At 49.3% G+C, this 19900-nt stretch overlaps 1 long non-coding RNA gene and 1 pseudogene across 2 annotated transcripts; both read right to left on the reverse strand.

The window, feature by feature from the left end:
• Nucleotides 1-1064: 1064 nt before the first annotated feature.
• Nucleotides 1065-14846, reverse strand: LOC118920201 (uncharacterized). 2 transcript variants are annotated; one of them, XR_005027797.2, is made up of 3 exons: nucleotides 14764-14846; nucleotides 1926-2051; nucleotides 1065-1424 (listed from the first exon to the last, which is right to left on the reverse strand). It is a non-coding gene; the product is annotated as an uncharacterized LOC118920201 (long non-coding RNA). The 2 variants fall into 2 exon arrangements; XR_008996820.1 differs by lacking the exon at nucleotides 14764-14846 and adding an exon at nucleotides 4407-4594.
• Nucleotides 14847-16143: 1297 nt separating this feature from the next.
• Nucleotides 16144-17713, reverse strand: LOC118920341 (protein C3orf33-like; annotated as a pseudogene).
• Nucleotides 17714-19900: the final 2187 nt, after the last annotated feature.

Consider the following 19900-nt stretch of genomic DNA (forward strand, 5'->3'; position numbering starts at 1 on the left):
CAGCACAGCAGCTCCATGCAAGCACGGACTGTGCTTGCTCACTGCCGAGCTCACAGGCCCCGGCTCAGGGCCTGCACGCGGCAGCTCTTGGCAGGTTAGTGGATCAGTGGGCTCCTTCCAACATCTCTGTGGTGTGGGGGCTGTGCCTACACAGAGAGACCCAGCCACAGACTCCTGCACTCATTCAGGCAGGCCCACCCACCCTCAGTACCTGTGTCCACCCCGGGCGGGCTTCTGGAATACAACAGTGACCCGAGGTACCCTCCCTGCCCTTGAAACTACAGCCCAATGGGTTGGACAGCATCTCCCCTCAGCCAGCAACTGGGGGCGCTGCAAAGCCCATCCATCTCTAGCAGGAGATCTTGCCCAGGCCGTGGGACTAGAGCTGGCCCCGCCTCAGCTGCAGAGCTCGAGCAGCCAAAGAGCAGGACCGGTACCACCTGTGCACCCGCTCAGGGGCCCACGGCAGAGCCAGAGCCCCTCCAGCTCCAGAGCGAGTGTGTGTGACGGGAAAGGGGTGGCCCCTGGGGTCACCAGGGCTGATGAGCCCCAGGAATCCACACCTGAAGACCGGGGCCAGGACTGCAAGAATGACAGAGAACAAGCATGCTCGGCCATTCATCTACAAAAACAAAACAACTCAAACTTAGGATGAGGAAATGTGGCCTATGTTTAACAAGATGTGGGTAGTTCTAATCATAGACATGTACTAATTCCTAGAACCAGCACAGAGTAAGTCCAGTGCTGATTGGCTATTGGGACCCAAACTTTCTGACCAATGGGAACATGCAGCAAACATCTAGAGCCTCAGACTTGCCCAAGGGCTCTGGGATCCCAACACTGAAACCTTTCTCCCTGGAAGCCTCTGTCCTCTCATCGTCCTCATCTAATGCCTCCTTTTCCACTGCTCAGGGCCCCCCGGTCAGGCTGCCAGCAAACTGTTCACATCCTCTGCAGAGGCTGCCCACGTCCCACCCTCGGTCCCGGAGCTCCTGTCCCTCTCACAGGGTCTGCAGGCTCCCTTTGCTGTCACTGGGCACCTTCCTAGGCAGTGTTTTGCACCTTCCTGGACCATATCTCCCCTGATGACCATGAGCCGGGTCTTCTGCCTCCATCTGCCAGATGATGCTCAAGTCCAGAAGAAGGCTGGACAATCTGTGCAAAGTCACAGCCAGTGTGGAACCTCTGCAGATGTCAAGTCCCCAAAGCAGGCGAGGAGTTGGGGGCGATTGGGAGCAAGTGGTGTGTTTGCAGACAACCCCAGGAAACCTGAGGAGGGCGTGGAAGAGTGAGCCTGGATGAGGGGGCCTTGAAGAGCGAGGGCCAGGGTGGGCATCGGGCTCGGTCTCTCTGCAGCCAAGGTCCCACCCATGGGGCTGTGTCCCACTCGGGGCACAACGCTTCTGCTCTGAGGCTGGCACCAGCTGCAGGGGACAAAGCAACCTTGGGGTAGAAGGATTTCTCAGGCAGGGAGAGAGGCCTGGGTGCTCCAGGAGACGCTGTTAGCCTGCTGGGGACGGCTTACCTGGCTGCAGGTGGACTACGGTGGGCTGAGGGCACAGCTGTGTGACATAAGCAGCGTCTGCAGCTGAGGTCTCTACGCAGGTCCCACCCTTAACCCAGAGGAAGTCTGGTCTACAGGGCATTTCTCTCCCTGAACACCAAGTGTGGCCCCAGACCACCCCTCAAGCCCACATTTCCAATTCTTCCCACTCACCTCAAGTCATAAGAAATTCAGGGCATCTTAACTGGTGTTGGATGCCCAGAGACGTTTGTTTTCTGGCCCCGATGGTAGCAAAGATCTCAGGGCTGTGCTTCAAAAATAGCAGGAGGCGGGGATCCCAGGAGCTTTCTGCAGCAAGCTTGGTGCTGTGCGCCTCTGCTGTCTGACCCGCTCTTCTCCTAATGTCCCCCAGCAGACTCACCCTCCAGGTCCTCAGATGGCTGACATGCTGGGCCTTCAAAAGGTGAGCAGGTTGGGGCAGTAGGACTTGCCAAATGCAGGAGGAATTCAGATCCTCTTGCCAGAGGGCATGATCACCCCGGACAAGCTGAAAGCACCCAGGTCAGGACCCGGCAGGACCCTACAGGCCTCTGTGAGAACCGTGAGATCTGAGGTGCTGGGCCCAGGGCAGCTCCTGTCCCCCAGACTCCCAGGGCAACACCTCTGCTGGGTGAGCAAGCCTGAAGGCAGGGATTCCCTGTCAGGGGTCCCGATGGGCTGTGTGCACCAGTGTGAAAGCCCCAGCCCCTAGGGGTTCCTCACCCCTAGTAGCCACCTCGGGGTGGGCTGCTGTGGGAGGAAGGCTCTGCAGCTGCCTGAGGTCGGGTGGGGCGACAGAGCAGCACATGAGGCAGGAATGTCCCAGCCAGAGTGGGACAGGGAGGCCTGGATGAGGGCACGCACACAGCCCAGGCTCTAGGAGGCTGTGCGCACTGCAGCCTCTGCCCCACAGGAAAGGCTAGGGGGCTCTGGCTCTCCACCCACCCCCGGCCCTGTGTGAGAACTCTGTGTGAGCACCCTGGGGCTTCAGGCTCAAGCCACGTCTGCTCGTTTCAGCACCCTGTGATGCGGCTCCGCTGGGCAGAATCAAGGAGCCCTGCGAGTCCAGCCCTGCAGGAGCAAGGGCATCCAGGCAGTGGGCGAGGGCCTGGACCCAAGCTCGGGAGTCCTGGGGCTCCTCTGGGACGCACACCATCAGCTGCGACGTGGCCTGCGCAGGGACCTGGCACAGCTGCCTGCGCAGGCTGGACGGTCAGCCCCTTCTTCCCCAGGATGGGGCAGCTGTGCTGGCAGCTCACAGGGCAGGGAGGTGGGAAGATGTGTCCAGACTCAGGCAGGCGGGGCTGGGGGTCCACTGGTGGGGCCCTCAGGGCTCAATACAGAGACAAGAAGGCTCAAGCAGGACAAACCAACACAGAGGGGATGGAGAGTCTGAAGCCAGGGCCCCCAGAGAGGAGGGACTAGTCAGCCAGGGCACCTGTCACTCACCCCCAGTGGCCCTGGGCCTTTCAGCTGCTCCTTGGCAAATGCAGAGGGGCAGGACATGCATTAGAAAGTCTCTCCTTGTCCTTCCCGTAGTGTTTAGTGTTGTTCGGTTGTGCATGGACATGGCATGTTTGATGTGGCTCATCCACACCAATCACTTCGATAGAAGAAAACATGAAGGGTATTGTTTGAAGGCATGATAGTGATTCACTAGCCACCTTGGGGAAGGGACTTGCTCAGGACCCTCAGGTGAGGCCACTGCACCCTTCCATCAAGAGGCAGGTCCCAGGGGCCCACAGCCCCTCAGCACCACCTCTGACCAGGGACCCCGGCCTCAGGTGCTCCAGGTATGTCCTGGCTCCAGACCCACAAAGCCACAGAGGAAAAGGCACAGGGACGCTTAGGGACCTGGTCAAAGGGCTCCTGCCCCACCCGTGGGGTGTGACCCACAGGTTTGGCCCCAGGCTGATTCAAAGGCTGCACCTCCTCAAGGAAGCCCTTAGGACGCTGCACAGCACTCCTTCTCCACCAGTGAGGATGGGGGCTGTGGGGGGCCACCTCTCCAGAGAAGGGAGGGGCTCCCAGGCATGAGGGTGACACTGTGCTTCCCGTGTGACCTAGGAGCTTCTGAGGTCCACCCAGGAATGACCCACAGGAACCCATTAGCCCCCACACTTGACACCAGTCAACCAAGCTTGTGTCGCTGCTGACAGGGACCCAGGCAGGTCCTGCCGTGGGCAGAGTGGGGAGTCACAGAATGCACATGGTTGCCCCTAAACTGCCCTTCAGACCCACACAGGGCAGCCTTGGCTACCTGGCCCACAGGACGCCTGCAGCGCCCACCTGGGAGGCGGGCACCCTCCCCTGGGAGGTGAACGCATAGAGGAGGAGCAGGGCTGGCATCCTGAGAACAGGCCGGCCTGGACCTGGACAGAGCGGAGACACACCACGAGCCTGGAGGAGGCTGTGTGCCCTCAGGCAGGAGCAGCATGGGAGCCAGAGACCTGCTCATCTGCCAGCTCAGCACCCGCCATGCACGGCCGGGCTGCCGTCTCTCTCCTGCCACAGGGCCTCCTGGCCCCAAAGGGTCCCTGCACCAAACCATCCCTCTTCCTGCCAACCAGGAAGGCGGGCCGGACCTTTGCAAGACTCTTCCAGGGAGAAAGTAACGAAGCCACGTCCTGCCTGCCCCTTGCCCTCCCCACCACTCTGTGCCTTCCTGGCCCCAGGCCTCCCCTACCTGGATGAGCAGCAGGTGAGGGGCCTGGTCTCTGCTGCTCAGCTGCTGAAGTTTTCAGGAGCGTTTCCTGAGGGGAGGGTGTCTTGCCAATGGGTTTCAGCTCTGGGCAAGTTCACCATAGATTCAATGGGACCAAAAAATGACCATGGAAAGTTCTTGGGGTGAAAGGATTTATACCCGACATTATTCCATTGGTGGCCGGTCAGTCACTAGAATCCCGTCCAGTCAGAGTGAGTCTGCAGGCAGCAAGCCGGTCTCTGCCCATGGGCCTCTCTGTCCCCCGCAGCCGTCTCAGTCTCCATCCTAGGCACTGCTACCACTCCAGCCTCTGCTCTCCTGCAGCCCTGCAGCTGTGCAGCAGCCGTTTGACCACCCTGTTACCCAGAACACCGGGCGGAGCTCTTTATATAGAGTTAATAGCAATGTATTGCCCACACGTGTGCAGTGAGCTACCTGACCAGGGCCAGGTGAGAATCCTAGCCGTAGGAACCTTCACTTTATCCACAGAGGGGCAAGGAGAAATTTGAAGGTCATGCAGAGGGGCGAGAGAGCAAAGAAGACGTTCAAAAGGCGAATATGCTCAACAACCCATGGAAAGCTTACATGGAAAGATGCTCAACATCATGAGTCAATAGGGAAAAGCAAACCAAAATGTGGATAAAATGAGAGTTCCTGTGGCCAGGATTCTCACCTGGCCCTGGTTGATTAGCTCACTGCACACCTGTGGGCAATACATTGCTGTTGACTCTATATGAAGAGCTCTGCCCAGTGCTCTGAGTGCAACACGGTGGCAGGGGCTGCAAGGCTGCAGGAGAGCAGAGCAGAGGCTGGAGTGGTGGCAGCACCAAGGACAGAGGCCCAGGGGACGGTTGTGCAGACAGACGGGCCCAGAGACAGAGACCAGCCCGCTGCCTGCAGACTCGCTCTGTGTGAATGGGATTCTAGTGACTGACCTGCCACCTGGAAATAAAGTTGGGTATAACCCTTTCACCCCAAGAACGTTTTGCTGTCACTTTCTTTGGTCACATTGAATCCATAGCGAACTTGCCTGGGGCTGAAACCCATTGGCAAGACACAAAATCATAGGGAAACACCTTACTTCCACGAACTTGGCCCTAACAAGTGTTGGTGGAGGTGTGGAGGAATTGGAAGCCTCTTACGCTGCTGATGGGGATGTAAAATGGTCTTTAAAGTCACTTTGGAAAGCAGTTTGGTAGTTTATTAAAATGTAAACACATATTTACCATATGACCTAGCCATTCCACTGCTAGGTATCCACCCAAGGGAAATGAGAACATAGGTTCACACATAGACTTGCACACAGATGTTCACAGTAGTGTTATTCAAAAAACTAAAATGTGGAAGTGACCAAAATGGCCATCAACAGGTGAGTAAACCAACAATGGTCTAGCCACTCAGAGAAATCTTACAGCCATAAAAAGGAGTGAAATACTGATACATGTGACAACATGGATGAGCCTGGAAAACATTATCCTAAGAGATGGAAATCGGATGCAACAGATCACATTTTATAGCCTATATTTCATACAAGTGACAGTGCCTGCCGTTGAAGTTGAGCAGTCTGAAGGGGAGGCATGGAACTGAATAAATGCACAACTCACTCTGAGAGGAGGACACCCAGTCAAGCCGGAACGCAACGTATAGCCTTTATTCTCCTCTTTTTATACACACTCAGAAGGGGCAGGTTAACCAGGGATCAAGAAACATGTGCTTGAGTGTTGACATACTTTTTTACAAAACAAGCATACTCTGTCCTCAGGATAGAGTCTATCTCAGCACACTCAGACTCAACATCTAGGACTTGTTATTATTCTCATCAAACTCCCTTATCCCTGACCGTTATTTCACCCCAGTCTCTCAGCTGTCCTCTCTCAGTTCCCTTCAGGTTTCAGCTGTCCCCAACATCTCCCCCTTTTTTCTTTAATAAAACAACCAGCCCAACTCAGACTGAATCAAGATATGTGCCTGTCTTAGGTTGTATGGTTGCAGTAAATCCTTACCCATCATGGGGCTATAGTCCTCTGTCGACCACTCCCTGTCTTAGGTTGGTATTTACAATTCAACCATATCTTACCCGTCATTGGCTACCATACTTGACTTTAGAACTTATGATTTGCAAGTTGGGGGAGGCCGTCTGCAGTTTCAAATGATGTGGGTCTCTCAAGGCTTGTTGGATGAGCTTCCACATGCTGCGAAGGACACAAGGCCCTGGCAACAGCAACAGAAGACATAAAATGCCTAGGGTTTGAGAGGTGTGACAGCGCCAGAGACTACTCAGGGGTTCTTTGCACATGTCTTTTATCTGAGTTAATATATCAGATGCAGTTTCAGCTGCATTGAAATTCAGAGATGCTTGTCCCATAGCTAAAATTTCCTTATGCAATTGGGCTATGTCTAAATGTCTCATTAGTTTTGGCCCACATACCCTCTAAATGGTACTTAACTCTTTCCCAAGGATCTTTTGATACATTATAGGTCCTGTTAGTAATACAAATCCACTGATATTCTGCATGATATCGTAATCTAATCTGGTGTCGCATCCCTTCTAATTGATCACCGAGGGCTTCTACAGCCTCATATAGCAAATCCAGTTTTTGTTCCAATTTCAAATCTATCCTTTCCTGGGTTCCTAGGGCCTGGGACATGTTATGGGTTAAATCATTAACAAAGTGAGCTGTTTGTACTTCTTGAGAAAGGGCGACAGCAGCAGTGATAGTAGCAGTAAGTGCGGTAATCAAGGCAGTTATTCCAAGAATGATCAAGCCTATAGCTCTTCGGGGGCAAAGCAATGCTCGGACCTCCTCCAAAACTTGGAGGCCGCGTTCAGCGTACCATGGCCCCGTTAGATTAACAGGGAGAAGCACAAAAGGGGGTTGGTGTAAAAACAACAATTTCAGAATCATTAAGGCAGTTAATACAATTGGTTAAATTACAATTATAGCAAGACACATAAAAACGGGTTACATTCCTTCCTTGGATGACTACTTTGGATATACTGATATTCCAATTTTCTGAGGTGCTCTTTAAGAACATATTAGGGCCAGTAACACAAGTGGTGGCTCGTGTACATTCAGTCTGGTTAGTTAAAAGTTTAGCGAATCTGTGACCAATGGTCTGGGGCCCTTCCTCTACCGAGTTCACAATGTATCCCCCAGTCATATTTAGATCGGTAACATTCCAACAACCTTTTGTCAACACATTGTGCCCAAAACATAGAGGTCGGCCAGTCCCCATGCCAGTAAAGTTCCATATCCGACAGGAACTGGGGATGTTATAGCTGATCAGCACGCCATGGTTCCAGGTACTAACATGCAGGAGAGGTGGGTCGCGGGTGTAGGTCCAATGAAGGGCTGAGCCAACCGTCCGGGTTGTTGCTCCCAAGAGCAGAATCTGAAGAAACAGGTCTGGGCTGGACAAGCCGCTCGGGTAACCATCGGGCCTCATTTTCATCCTGTGAGAAAGCACAAACATGCCCTTGTCCCCATATGAGCATGGGGTCGGGACCTTTCCATTTTCCCTGCATGGGGTCCTTCCCTCGCACATAAGCGAATGAGGTTTTGGTGGCGGCGTGCCAGAAGCGCTCAGCCGCTAAACGACCCTGAGCATCTAGATTCAGAAAATTAAGAATAAATAAGATATGATTTAAATGGTTCTGTGGTGACCAGGGATATAACTCCCCCTTTTTTGTTTTTTCCAATTGAGCTTTAAGGGTGCCATGGGCACGTTCCACAATGCCTTGGCCTTGTGGATTATATGGTATCCCCGTTTTATGTGAAATATGCATCTGGTCACAGAACAGTTGGAATTGTTTACTAGTATAACCGGAACCATTGTCCGTTTTGATAATAGTAGGTACACCAAGTATAGTAAAACATTTTAAACAATGATTAATAATTTGATTGGTTGCCTCACCACTTAAAGCCGAGGCACAAATAAATCCTAAATAAGTGTCAATTGTCACATGAACATATTGAAATTTTCCAAAATAAGGGATATGTGTAACATCCATCTGCCATATTTGGTTAGGAACTAAACCGCGGGGGTTAATACCATATGTGGGGACATGTTGATGTATGGGGCAATGGTGGCATTCGCGGACTATCTGCTGCGCCACTTCTCTGGGCAGGTTAAACATTTTACGTAAGCTTTGGCTATTCTGATAATGGATAGCATGAGACTGACGGGCAGCCTCAACCTGTCAAGAGGCCACGATCTGGGTGGCTAAGTCCGTCTGCTGATTTCCGCGTACTTACAGGTCCTGGAAGGGAAGAGTGAGCCCTAATGTGAGAAACAGCACGGTTGAGCTCGGTTATGCATACTAACCTGGATTTGTAAAAACAGCTGTTGAGCTTCAGGGTTAGCGGTGTGGATAGTTGCAACCGTCTCTAACAAGGGCAGGGCATTGGCAATATATTGACTATTGGTGTACAGGTTAAAGGTCATATTGGAATAAGCGTCAAAAACCGCAGCTACAGCGCGCAATTCTACAATTTGAGTGCAAGCGGGAGAAGATAGTATTTGTATGGTTTCATTATTGACCGTATAAGCAAAGTGTCCATTAGAGGACCCACCAGTAAAAATGGTAAGTGCGTGGGGAATGGGAGTACGGACCATGATTTTTGGAATAATAAATTGATGAGTTCGTGCAAATTGTAATAATTTATCGGCTGGATAATGAGTACTAATTTGACCAGGATAATTAGCTAGGGCTGTTCCCCAGTAATCAGAGTTTTGGTAGAGGTGTTTAATTTGTTCCTTATCTAGAGGCAATATAATTGAGGGTGGCTCCATACCAAAGAAACGTCTGCTTTGTTCTCTGCAGGATTGTACTAATGCCGCAAGAGCCTCGTCATATGGTACAAGAACTCGGGCTGGGGAGACCGGGAGATGGACCCATAATAAAGGTCCTTTTGCCAAAGCACGGCGGTAGGAGAGTGGTGGGTAGCGAGAATGCAAGCGCTCCACGGTTCGGAGTATTTAAGTTATCTCCTCTGCTGTTGTGGGATAGCGGCCTCGACTCTACAGATTGCCTCCCGTCCCTCCTGGGTTAATTGCCTAGATGAGGTCGGGTCTGAATCACCTTTTAAGATTTCAAAAAGAGGTTTGAGTTCTCCTGTGGTCAGGCCAAGAGTGGGGCGCAGCCAGTTGATATATACCCTAACAATTTTTGAAAATCATTTAAAGTTTTTAAAGTATCCTTTCTGATTTGCAGTTTTTGAGGGGCTATAGTTTTCAGATAGAGCACACATCCTAAACAGGCATAGGGGGGAACTTGTTGAATCTTTTCAGGGGCAATTAGCAATCCCGCCGCCATTAAAGACTGTTCCAGGAGGCCAAATACTGATAGTAGAAGGCCCTCATCTTTTTTTATTTTTTATTTTTATTTTTTTGGTATCATTAATCTACAATTACATGAAGAACATTATGTTTACTAGGCTCCCCCCCTCACCAAGTCCCCCCCACATACCCCTCCACAGTCACTGTCCATCTGCATAGTAAGATGCTGTAAAATCACTACTTGTCTTCTCTGTGTTGCACAGCCCTCCCCGTGCCCCCAACGCACTATACATGCTAATCGTAATTAGAAGGTCCTCATCTTTAGCGGCCAGCATAATATCATCCATATAATGAAGAACGTATACGGAGGGATATTTTATTCTTACCGGTTGGATGGCTGCATCGACAAATTTCTGACACAAGGTGGGGCTATTGGCCATTCTTTGAGGCAGAACTCTCCATTGAAAGCGCTGCATAGGTCGCGCAAAATTGGTAGAAGGCACACTGAAAGCAAACTTTTTACAATCTGAGGGATGGAAAGGGATAGTGTAAAAACAATCTTTCAAATCAATCACAATTTGATATGTATCTGCTGGAATAGCAGCAGGGTCGGGGAGACCAGGCTGCAATGCTCCCATGACTTCCATGGTTTTATTGACCTCCCTCAGGTCTTGTAATAACCTCCATTTTCCTGATTTTTTCTTGATTACAAAGATAGGGGAATTCCACGGGGACGTGGAAGGCTCAACATGTCCGCTGGTGAGCTGTTCCTGCACCAACTGCTCAGCCGCTTTAATCTTATCTTTGGTTAGGGGCCATTGATCTACCCATACTGGAGCCTCAGGTTTCCAAGTTATGGCGTCAGCATGGAGTGCAGGAGTGTCAATGGCCCCAACTAAAAATACCCCAGTCCTCTTTTGTTTATCTGGGTATATGGCTGTATAGATTCCTTGCGTCCTTAATTGAAAATTCCTAGTCCCTGATGAGGCATCAGTCCCTGATCCATCAATTGCTTGGTGACAACAGAGTTGGGGCTTTGCAAATATATTCCCATTTGACTCACAACATCCCTCCCCCACGAATTTACAGGTAAATGTGGTATGATGTAAGGCTGAAAAGTCCCTGTGTTATCTTCTGGATCTCTCCAGGTAAGGATATTGCTACTAGTTTCTGGGTTTCGGGATTGCCCTATGCCCTGCAGCCGAGTAATGCTACTATGTTTAGGCCAGGAAGTAGGCCACTGGGTAAGGGTGACAACAGGAACATCGGCCCCAGTGTCCAGGAGGCCAGTAAAGTTTGCCCTGTATGGTAAGCGTTGACTCTGGTCTACCTGGCCCAGTTGCCTGAATCCAGTAAGCCTCAGAGGACCCAAATCCTCGACTTCCTCTTTCTTTGTCCTTGACTTTATTCTTAGTAGCGATTTTTGGCAGTAAAATTAATTGTGCAATTCTTTGATTGGTTTGAATGACAGATATTTTAGTGGGGGAATGTACCATAATCTTGATTTCCCCTTCATAATCCTCTTCTATAACTCCTGGCATGCCCGTTAAAGCTTCTACTGTTTTACTACTTCTTCCCAACAATAATCCCACCGTGTTAGGAGGAAGCGGTTCATAAATCCCTGTAGGTAAAGTCTGGACTCCCATATCAGGGGTTAATACTGTGTAGGTGGTGGAACAGAGGTCCAGTCCTGCGCTGCCTGGAGTTGCTCTCCAGAGGTCACAAATGGATTTCCTGTCTGCTGACCCCTCTGGGGAGCGCACTCCAGCGCCCCGTAGCATTGGTTCGGGGCCTGGGGCTGGCCCCGTTTCCTATCTCCCGGCCTCAATGGTCTTCCATCAACATCTATCTTAGAATGACATTCGTTTGCCCAATGTTTTCCTTTCCTACACCTAGGGCACAAGTTTGGAGGGAGCGCCTCGTTGTTCTCTTAACCAATTACTATTGCTTCTCGGTTGTGGACAATGCCGGATCATATGGCCCTTTTTTCCACAACCATAGCATGCCCCAGAGCCAACTGTTCCACGTTCTGCTGAAAAAGAACATCTTTGACTGTTCTACCCTGTAAAGCAGCAGCCACAGTTAATCCCTGGACATAACTCGGCCCTATATCTGAGCACAAGCAGATGTAATCCTGCAAAGTAGCCTTTTTTCTAAAGGGGTGAACAGCAATTTGACAGGCCTAATTTGCATTCTCATAAGCTAATTGTTTCACTAGTACTGTTCCAACTTCATTGTCCCCAATAAGCCTACCCGCTGCTTGTAACAGCCGCGCTACGAAATCCTGATACAGCTCATCTGCTCCCTGTCTAATTTTGGACAAATCCTGTTTTTCTCCCGGAATCAGGAAGCTTATACCAGGCCTTCTTCGCTGCGGCATTGATTTAAGCATATGTACCAGGTTGGTAATTCAGTTGATTTGCAAGATCTTCATATGCCCCAATTCCTGCCAGCATATCTAAATTACCGGGGATACGGTTAGCTCTGTTGATCTCGACAGTAACCTGACCGCATTCAACAAATTCTGACTTCCAGAGCAGATAATCACCCCCCGACAAACAAGCCCTGGCTAGCTGTTTCCAATTGGCTGGTGGCAGGGCATCGGGAGACATATTTTCCAACATAGCCTGAGCAAACGGGGCAGTGGGACCATACTGCGCACAACCCGTTTTTAATTCTTTTAGCTGTTTAAAAGGGATGGGACGGTGAACACGGACTAAGTTTCCCTGGGCATCAGCTTCTTCAAAAACAGGGAACAGATGATCGAATCCCTGAATGTCCTCTCCTTTCTCAGCCGCGTGCTTGACGCCAGACTGTCGTGGAGAGTTCATTTTTAAGGGCACTGATTTGGAAGGAGGTCGTTGCACCGTCGTGACGAGCGGCAAATTGTCCGGGACCGGTGGATCTAATCCTGCAATTGTACTGGGAGTAGGGGAATGAGATTCAGTTCTCATTTTTAAGGGAACGGGTGTTTTTATTATTCAAAATTAAATGTTGTATCTGACTCTTCAATTCTGAAATTGCCTCGACTATAGAAGAATCCTCTCTTGAGGGTAAACCCTCAGTTTTTTCAACTAAATGTTGTATTTTATCTTTTAGTTCTGTAATTGCTTGGAATATAGGGGAGCTTTCTTTCAATGCTACGTCTTCAATTTTATCCGGTTCGGCCAATTTAATAAGCGACATAGCTAGGTTCGTATCCTCGTAACATCCAGCCGCCTCCTCTCCCAGTGCAGCCCCATCAGTCGGGTTTGGTTCATCATCATCTGAACTCCCCGCTGCTGGTTCCCCTTTTTTCTCTAAATCAGCCTCACCGGTGGGGTCTGGTTCATCATCATCTGGGTCCCCCACCGGGTCTCTAATAGGAAGTGGTGGAGCCGAAGGAATGCCAGGAGGAACGGCTTCATAGGTCTTAGTTTTATTTTCTCCTACTCCTGTTCCTGCTAGTAGAGTTAAGGGGACGACTCCATGAATAGTGGTTGCAGTGCCTCTCTTTCCTGCCTCATGCCGAGGGTCAAGGCGGTCTCTCACTAATGCCCATAAACTAAAAGTGTCCACTGGAACTTTATTCAGACCATGAGCTGAATAATAGGCCTGAATTTTTCCTCCAACTCTCATCCATGTCCCAATGTCTACTGTACCTTCTTCGGGGAACCAAGGACATACTTGTTCTATAAATTCCAAAAATTTTGTTAGTTGTTGTCACCCTACCTTTGCACTGCGCGTCCACAGCATAGGCTTAAGTATCTGTGCAAACAGGACTCGGCTATTTCCGGCCCCCACGATACTCTCAGAGGTTAAATGATTCACAGCCCCTCACCTGTTTCATGCGCAGTTATCTGGCAGCGGCTCTCACGTTCTCCTCCGTACTTCAGGTCCCTGTTTGGGCGCCACTTGACGGTGCCTGCCGTCGAAGTCGAACAGTCTGAAGGGGAGGCGTGGAGCTGAATAAATGTACAACTCGCTCTGAGAGGAGGACGCCCAGTCAAGCTGGAATGCAACGTATAGCCTTTATTCTCCTCTTTTTATACACACTCAGAAGGGGCAGGTTAACCAGGGATCAAGAAACATGTGCTTGAGTATTGACATACTTTTTTACAAAACAAGCATACTCTGTCCTCAGGATAGAGTCTATCTCAGCACACTCAGACTCAACATCTAGGACTTGTTATTATTCTCAGCAAACTCCCTTATCCCTGACCGTTCTCTCACCCCAATCTCTCAGCTGTCCTCTCAGTTCCCTTCAGGTTTCAGCCATCCCCAACAGACAAGCCCCAAAAGGTAAACCTATAGAGACAGACAGTGGGTGTCTGAGGTGGGTGGAGGGCAGATCAGGACAGGGATAGACTATGAATTGGCTTTAGGGAGCTTGGGGACTGCTGGGAAAGTTCTAATGTTCATTATACATCCCTGCGAACTGACTAAAAATAATCAACTAGTACACTTAAAACAGGTGACTAGGGTTGGTAAATGATAGCTCACTGAGGCTGTTCAAGAAGAAAAGGTGCCGTCCTTAAGAGCTCATTGGCCTTAAGCTAAAGAAAGGAAGTGCTATGTGTGTTCAGCTGGGCTCAGTAAAGACTGATTTGAAGTTACACCCCTAGTGAGACACATGCTCCGTGCTTTCCTGGGCATCGGTGGGACCTGCCACCAGGAGAGGAGAGCCAGGGGCCACATGCTGCCATTTTGCAGAACTCACACCCCTGAATTTGTCTGTACTCCAGGCGCCGGGGGTACAGGACTGAAGCACCTTCTAGGAGCCACCCACATGGCTGTCAGGTCACCCCACACCCAGCTTATCACCTGCCAACTTTACTGTCACCTCCGAGGCTCTCCATGGTCCCTTGCTGCCCCTCCTAGGCTGGCTCCTTTTCCTCTGTCCCCTGCCCTCCTCTCCCCTAACACTCCCAACCGATTTCTGGGATGGCGCTCTGTCTCCTGTGCTGGGTCCTTTCCCTGGAAGGCTCATCCTTGATGTTCACATGCTGGGCACCCCTCCATTCATGTCTCTGAGCCACCTCCTCACCTGGCTCCCTGTGGCAAGCATCCTTCCCAGCCCCAGGCTTCCTGGAATGCAAGTGCTTAAAATACTGGTTGAATGAATGAACAAATGAACGAATGAACGAACGAACAAACGAACGAACGAATGAATGGAACCTAAGGACAGGGACTCATCTGCCAGGTCTCTCAAAAGACCCAAACTTCTGGATCTTCAAGTTCACACCGGGTCACTCACCTTGCTGGAACCTCAGGGGTATGGAGACCACTGGCCAAGTTCCTGGTCTTTGAGGGTCACAGAGCAGGTGGGCATTGGCCCCTGCAGCCTGAGGCCCCAAGACAGCACAGACCTGGGCCCAGGCAATGCTAGGAGGGACGGTGTGTTCTCTGTTGTTTGGGGTGGCTATTCTGCAGGTGTCCACATGGGTCAAAACTTATCCAACTGCACACTTTTTGTGTGGCTTATTGTATAAAACCTGTAGAAATGCTGTGAGAGGGGAAAAAGGAAATCACAAAAAAGGAAGGAAGGACCATGAGGGCAGATCAGGGAGGGTGGCGCGGCACACTCACAGTGGGTGAAGAGGCAGCGCTCTGCAATGGGGCCTGGGCCGTGCACCCCTTCCTGCCGCTTCCCCACGGTGTGACCCGGACTGTGCCCGAGGCTCCCTCTCCGGCTTCCCATGGGTGAGCTGCGAGCACTCACCTCTCAGAGTGGCCCCAAGGGCCAGTGACATAGCTGGGTCCTAGCTCAGAGTGAATGCTCATGACTCCCGAGTACTGCTGAAGGTGGGGACCTGACTTAGCACCACACCCACACGGCTCTTTTCCAGACTTTTCCAGACTCTTCCTCCCTTACCTCCAGGGCAGCCAGTCCTCCAGGCTGTCCTCCTCCAAAGCTAGGTGTGGACTCTATTTCATGCTCTCCTGAATGCACCAAACACTTCCCTGCCCAACCCTGAACATGCAAACAGCACCCTAAATTAACAGAGTATTCATCCGCTGCGGCCCTTCAGCCCCAGTTCTGTGTCCCTTTCCCAGCCCTGTCACAAACCAGCCTGCACCGGGCATCTGTGACCTTGCACTCAGCTTGGCTTCCCATTGCACAGTAAGCATTTGAACTGCCCATCTCACCTTCCCCATGCACCCCTGCCTGCTTGTCCTGCCTGGAGCAGTTCTAGACAAAACCAGGCTCTGGGTGACAGCGCCAAAGGGCAGGGCTTGCCAGTGCAGTGAGCAGCCCCCAGGCCTCCTCTGGGTGCCAGGGCGACTGCACATGACTCCCTGTGGGTCCCCAGGCTGTCAGTCGAGAATCCCGGATCTGGAAGGGCTGGGGTTGTAGAGTGCAGGGGATTCCTGGTGTGTGCAGACACCCACCTGCCCTGCCTGCCAGTGCTGAGCACGCAAGGCCGGGAGGCTGCAGACCTCGCCTCTGGCTGCCGTGGAGGCGACTCTGGGGGTGACAGCCCAAGGTCACAGCGCTGGGCACCTAGCCCAGCATCCAGGGGGGCACTGGGTGTTGCAGGTGGCAGGTGTGGCCCTTCCCACTCGGGGACCCAGGACCGCCATTCAGCGGCTTGCATCTACAGCAGCTCTGCTATGGTCAGGGTCCCACTGCGTCCCCACCATGCCCTTCCATCTGCGGCTTCACTGCCGTTGAACTCTGCCTATTCATCCCTCTTTCCCCGCTTAACCCCAGTAGTCACTGATCTTTTTACTGTCCCCGTAGTTTTCTTTTCCAGAAAGTCATATATAGTTGGAATCATTCAGTTTATAGCCTTTTCATGTTGGCTTCTTTCACTTAGAATTGTGTACTTATGGTTCCTCCACGGCTTTTCATAACCTGCAGCTCATTTCTTTTTTTTTTTTTTTTCTTATAAAGAGAGTCCTTTATTATAAGCAAGCAAAGCTGATAAAATTAGAAAATATTCCTTTTAAACAAAATTAAATATGGCTTCCCAAAATAACTAAAAGAACACTATTTGGCCAATAGTTAAACTCTCTCTTCAAATATTAGCATGACATGTATATCCTTCAACTTGGTAACCTTTTATAGAATGTTTCATTTTTCCTAAAAGCATATTACATGAGTCATGATTTGTTTAAATTATTCTGATATTACATTTATATTAAGCATCTCTGAAATATTTAAATACCATTAGAATGCACCTTTGATCACTGACGAAATTTCCATTTCAACTCGATGAAACATATCTATATATTTACATATTTTGCTCCTTTCAGAGCAGATCACCTCCAGCCTCTTGGAATATCTCACCCTTTTCTACCAAAGTGTATGCGACTCACAAGTTCTCTGAACTTCAGTATTAAGGAGTAGTTATTCATGTTGTCTTTCCATGTTTCGTAAGTCCATCTAAATGTGTCATAATAACTTTCTTATTTGAAGTTGAAATTTGATTCAATTTTTAAAAAATAACTGTCTTTTTTCCGTATTTCTCTCCAGGAACCTTTGAATTTTTCCAAGTAAGTTTCCTTCTCAGATTCTTCCATATTCCTTCTCCTTTTTTTAAGGCTGTTAATTCAGCTTTAAGTAAGTTTCTGTGAATTTTCCAATAGATTTTAGAATCATAATTTAGCCCTTTAACAAGAACAACTTTGCCAAGACCTCTTCTCAAAATTTCTTCATTCATATTCACACTAAAATATCTACCCTTATTCACTAAAAGATAGCAAAACAGTGCTGAATTCTCCCTTCCCAGCAGTTGGAACCATAGTAGATGGGAAGGTTTTAGCTCTTTTTGCAACCGCACCTTCCCAGATTCAGTGAGTTCTACTCCGGCCAATTTAACCAGCAAAACACCACATGACTTTTTCTCCAAGAAGATACAATAGGTAAAGTCATGGGAATATGCTTAATTTCTAAACCATTCTGTTATTCGGCGTACTCGTCCCTGTAGTTTAACATTCCTTCTTATAAATTCTAGTGGAATATCTGAAGAACCCGTAAATTGTGATGTCATTCGAACACTTCTTGTAAGTGACATTACTCCAGCTATGGTGGTGACGGCGCTGATGTTCTGGGCATCTCAGATGTCCCTCCCTTCCTCGAGCTCCGGTGGCCTCTCACTTCACTTACAAATCAAAAAAACCCTCCCCAGGCCTACAGGACCTTTGTGCCGCGCCTCCCTTGGTCTCCTCTGCCCCTCCCTGCAAACTGTGCCCCCCGCCATGTTCCCGCTTCCTACGAGCCTGCCTCATTTTTTTTAATGCTGAATAATCCTCTAATGTCTGAATGTACCAGCACTTACTTATCTGTTCACCTACTGAAGGACATCTTGGTTGCTTTTAAGTTTGGGCCATTATAAATTAAAGTGTTATAAATATCCAGGTGCAGGACTTGTGAGGACATAAGTCTTCACTTAATTTGGGTAAACACCAAATGCTGGATCATAAAAAAATTATGTTTAGTTTTGTAGGAAGTGGGCTGTCCCGTTTGCATTCCCACCAGCAATGAATGCATTGCTGCTATTTGGATGCTGTATTTGGAGTCAGCTATTTGGGGTCTTTTGCCTCTCCACATAAACTTTACAATCAGTTTATTAATACCCAAAAATAACTTGCTGGGATTGCATGGAATCTGTAGATCAAATTGGGAAGAAGCGACATATTGACAACACCGAGGCTTCCTATCCATGAAGAGGGAATCGCTCTCCACTTAGTTCTTATTTGGTATCTGTCAGTTTTGGGATTTTCCTCTTGTAGCTCTTATACCTGTTTTGTTAGATTCATACCTAATATTTCATTTTTTGGATGCTAACGTAAATGGTAATGCCTTTTTCATTTCAAATTCCACTTGTTCATTGCTAGTATGTAGGAAAACAACTGACCTTTGCATGTTGACCTTGTATCCTGCAACCTTACTACAATTGCTTCTTAGTTCCGGTGTTTTGTTGGTTCTTGTTGGATATTTTACATAGACTATCATGTCATCTGCAAACAAAGACAGTTTGCATTCTTCCTTCCCAATCTGCATACCTTTTATTTCTTTATCTTGTCTTACTGCATTTCCTCATCTTCATAGGAGAAATTCAAGTTTCTCACCACTAAGTATCATATTATCTGTACGGTTTTGGTAAATGTTCCTTATCCAGTTGAGGAAGTTCTCTATTCCTAGTTGCTGATTGATCCAGTGATCAATCTGGTTTTAAACTACTGATTTTATTTATTAAAAGGTACTTTTGTTAATGCAACATAACATGACCTGTCATGACTGAGAACAAGGAAAATCTGGGATTTGTTACCTGACTGGATTTTAGCTGACGGTAGACCAAATCTAGTGAGTATTAAGGATGGGACAGCAGACATACTGGCAGACAGCTACAAAGTGACTAATCTGAGATGCGGTCTCTTGAGACAAATGCCTTTTGAAGGCCAGCCTCTGAGAGACTCGCTGAACACTGCCATAAAGCCAGGGGAAAGGCGTGAGAGACTCAAGGGCTGCAGGGTGGGGTGGCTTCCTTAACAGTTCTGGGTAGTTGATGGGAAATGATAGGCTCAAAGTCCCAAACTTTTAGTTCAAGACACAGATTGAGAATCAGGGACTATTACTGTGTAGAAAAAAATCTCTCATCTAGTTTGCAGCTACAAGACAGAGAACTGAAAACCGCACAAGGTCTTAGCTAGCCCAGCAAGTCTTAAAAATAAAACAAAATGGGATTATTTAGGAATAGCACAGAATTATGATGCAGGCCAAGCAAGCTAAGGCAAACAACATAGGCCAATCTAACAATGGAGGTGGGAGGTGGGAGGGGTTGTTTTGAATGAAAGTCCACAGGAGAAGAGCAGGAGTTCAGGGTGGTGACAGTTCCTCAGGGGCTGAGCAGCAGGGGTTGTCGATTTCTTGTAGGAGTAGCAAGGAACACTTTGCTGTTGGGGTCTGCCATCGCCGTGGGGCGCACCAGCAAGGAAGCGCCCCTGCTGGCCAGCGGACTCCTTTCCAGGGAGGTTTTCCTTCACAGAGGTTTCCCTCAGCGTGCTGCAGTGCAATTAGTGAGCCACAGGTCCTGAGTATTATGTATGCCTGTTATTTCCATCTAATATGCTGGACAGCAGGAGGGGGACCTTCCAGTTTGGAGACTCTTGCCAGTTGGCTCTGGAAATGCTTCTGACTTTAGGCCCACAGCGTGCATTCATGTTCCTGCACCTGAGGCAACACAACTCCGGAGAGGTGTAGACCAAGCCACCCAGACTCAATTCTGCAGTTTTCTTCCCTATTGTCCATACTGTTTTGTCCACTGTTGCTTCTGGACAGGAAATGCTTCTTTTGCCACCTGCCCTGGCCTCTGTGCATCAGCTGCCAGTTGAGGGTAGGGTGCCCAGAAAGGTAAAGGTGGGCTATTTTCAGTGCTTAAACTTGG

Source organism: Manis pentadactyla, chromosome 3 (assembly GCF_030020395.1).
Source record: "Manis pentadactyla isolate mManPen7 chromosome 3, mManPen7.hap1, whole genome shotgun sequence".
Taxonomy (NCBI): domain Eukaryota; kingdom Metazoa; phylum Chordata; class Mammalia; order Pholidota; family Manidae; genus Manis; species Manis pentadactyla.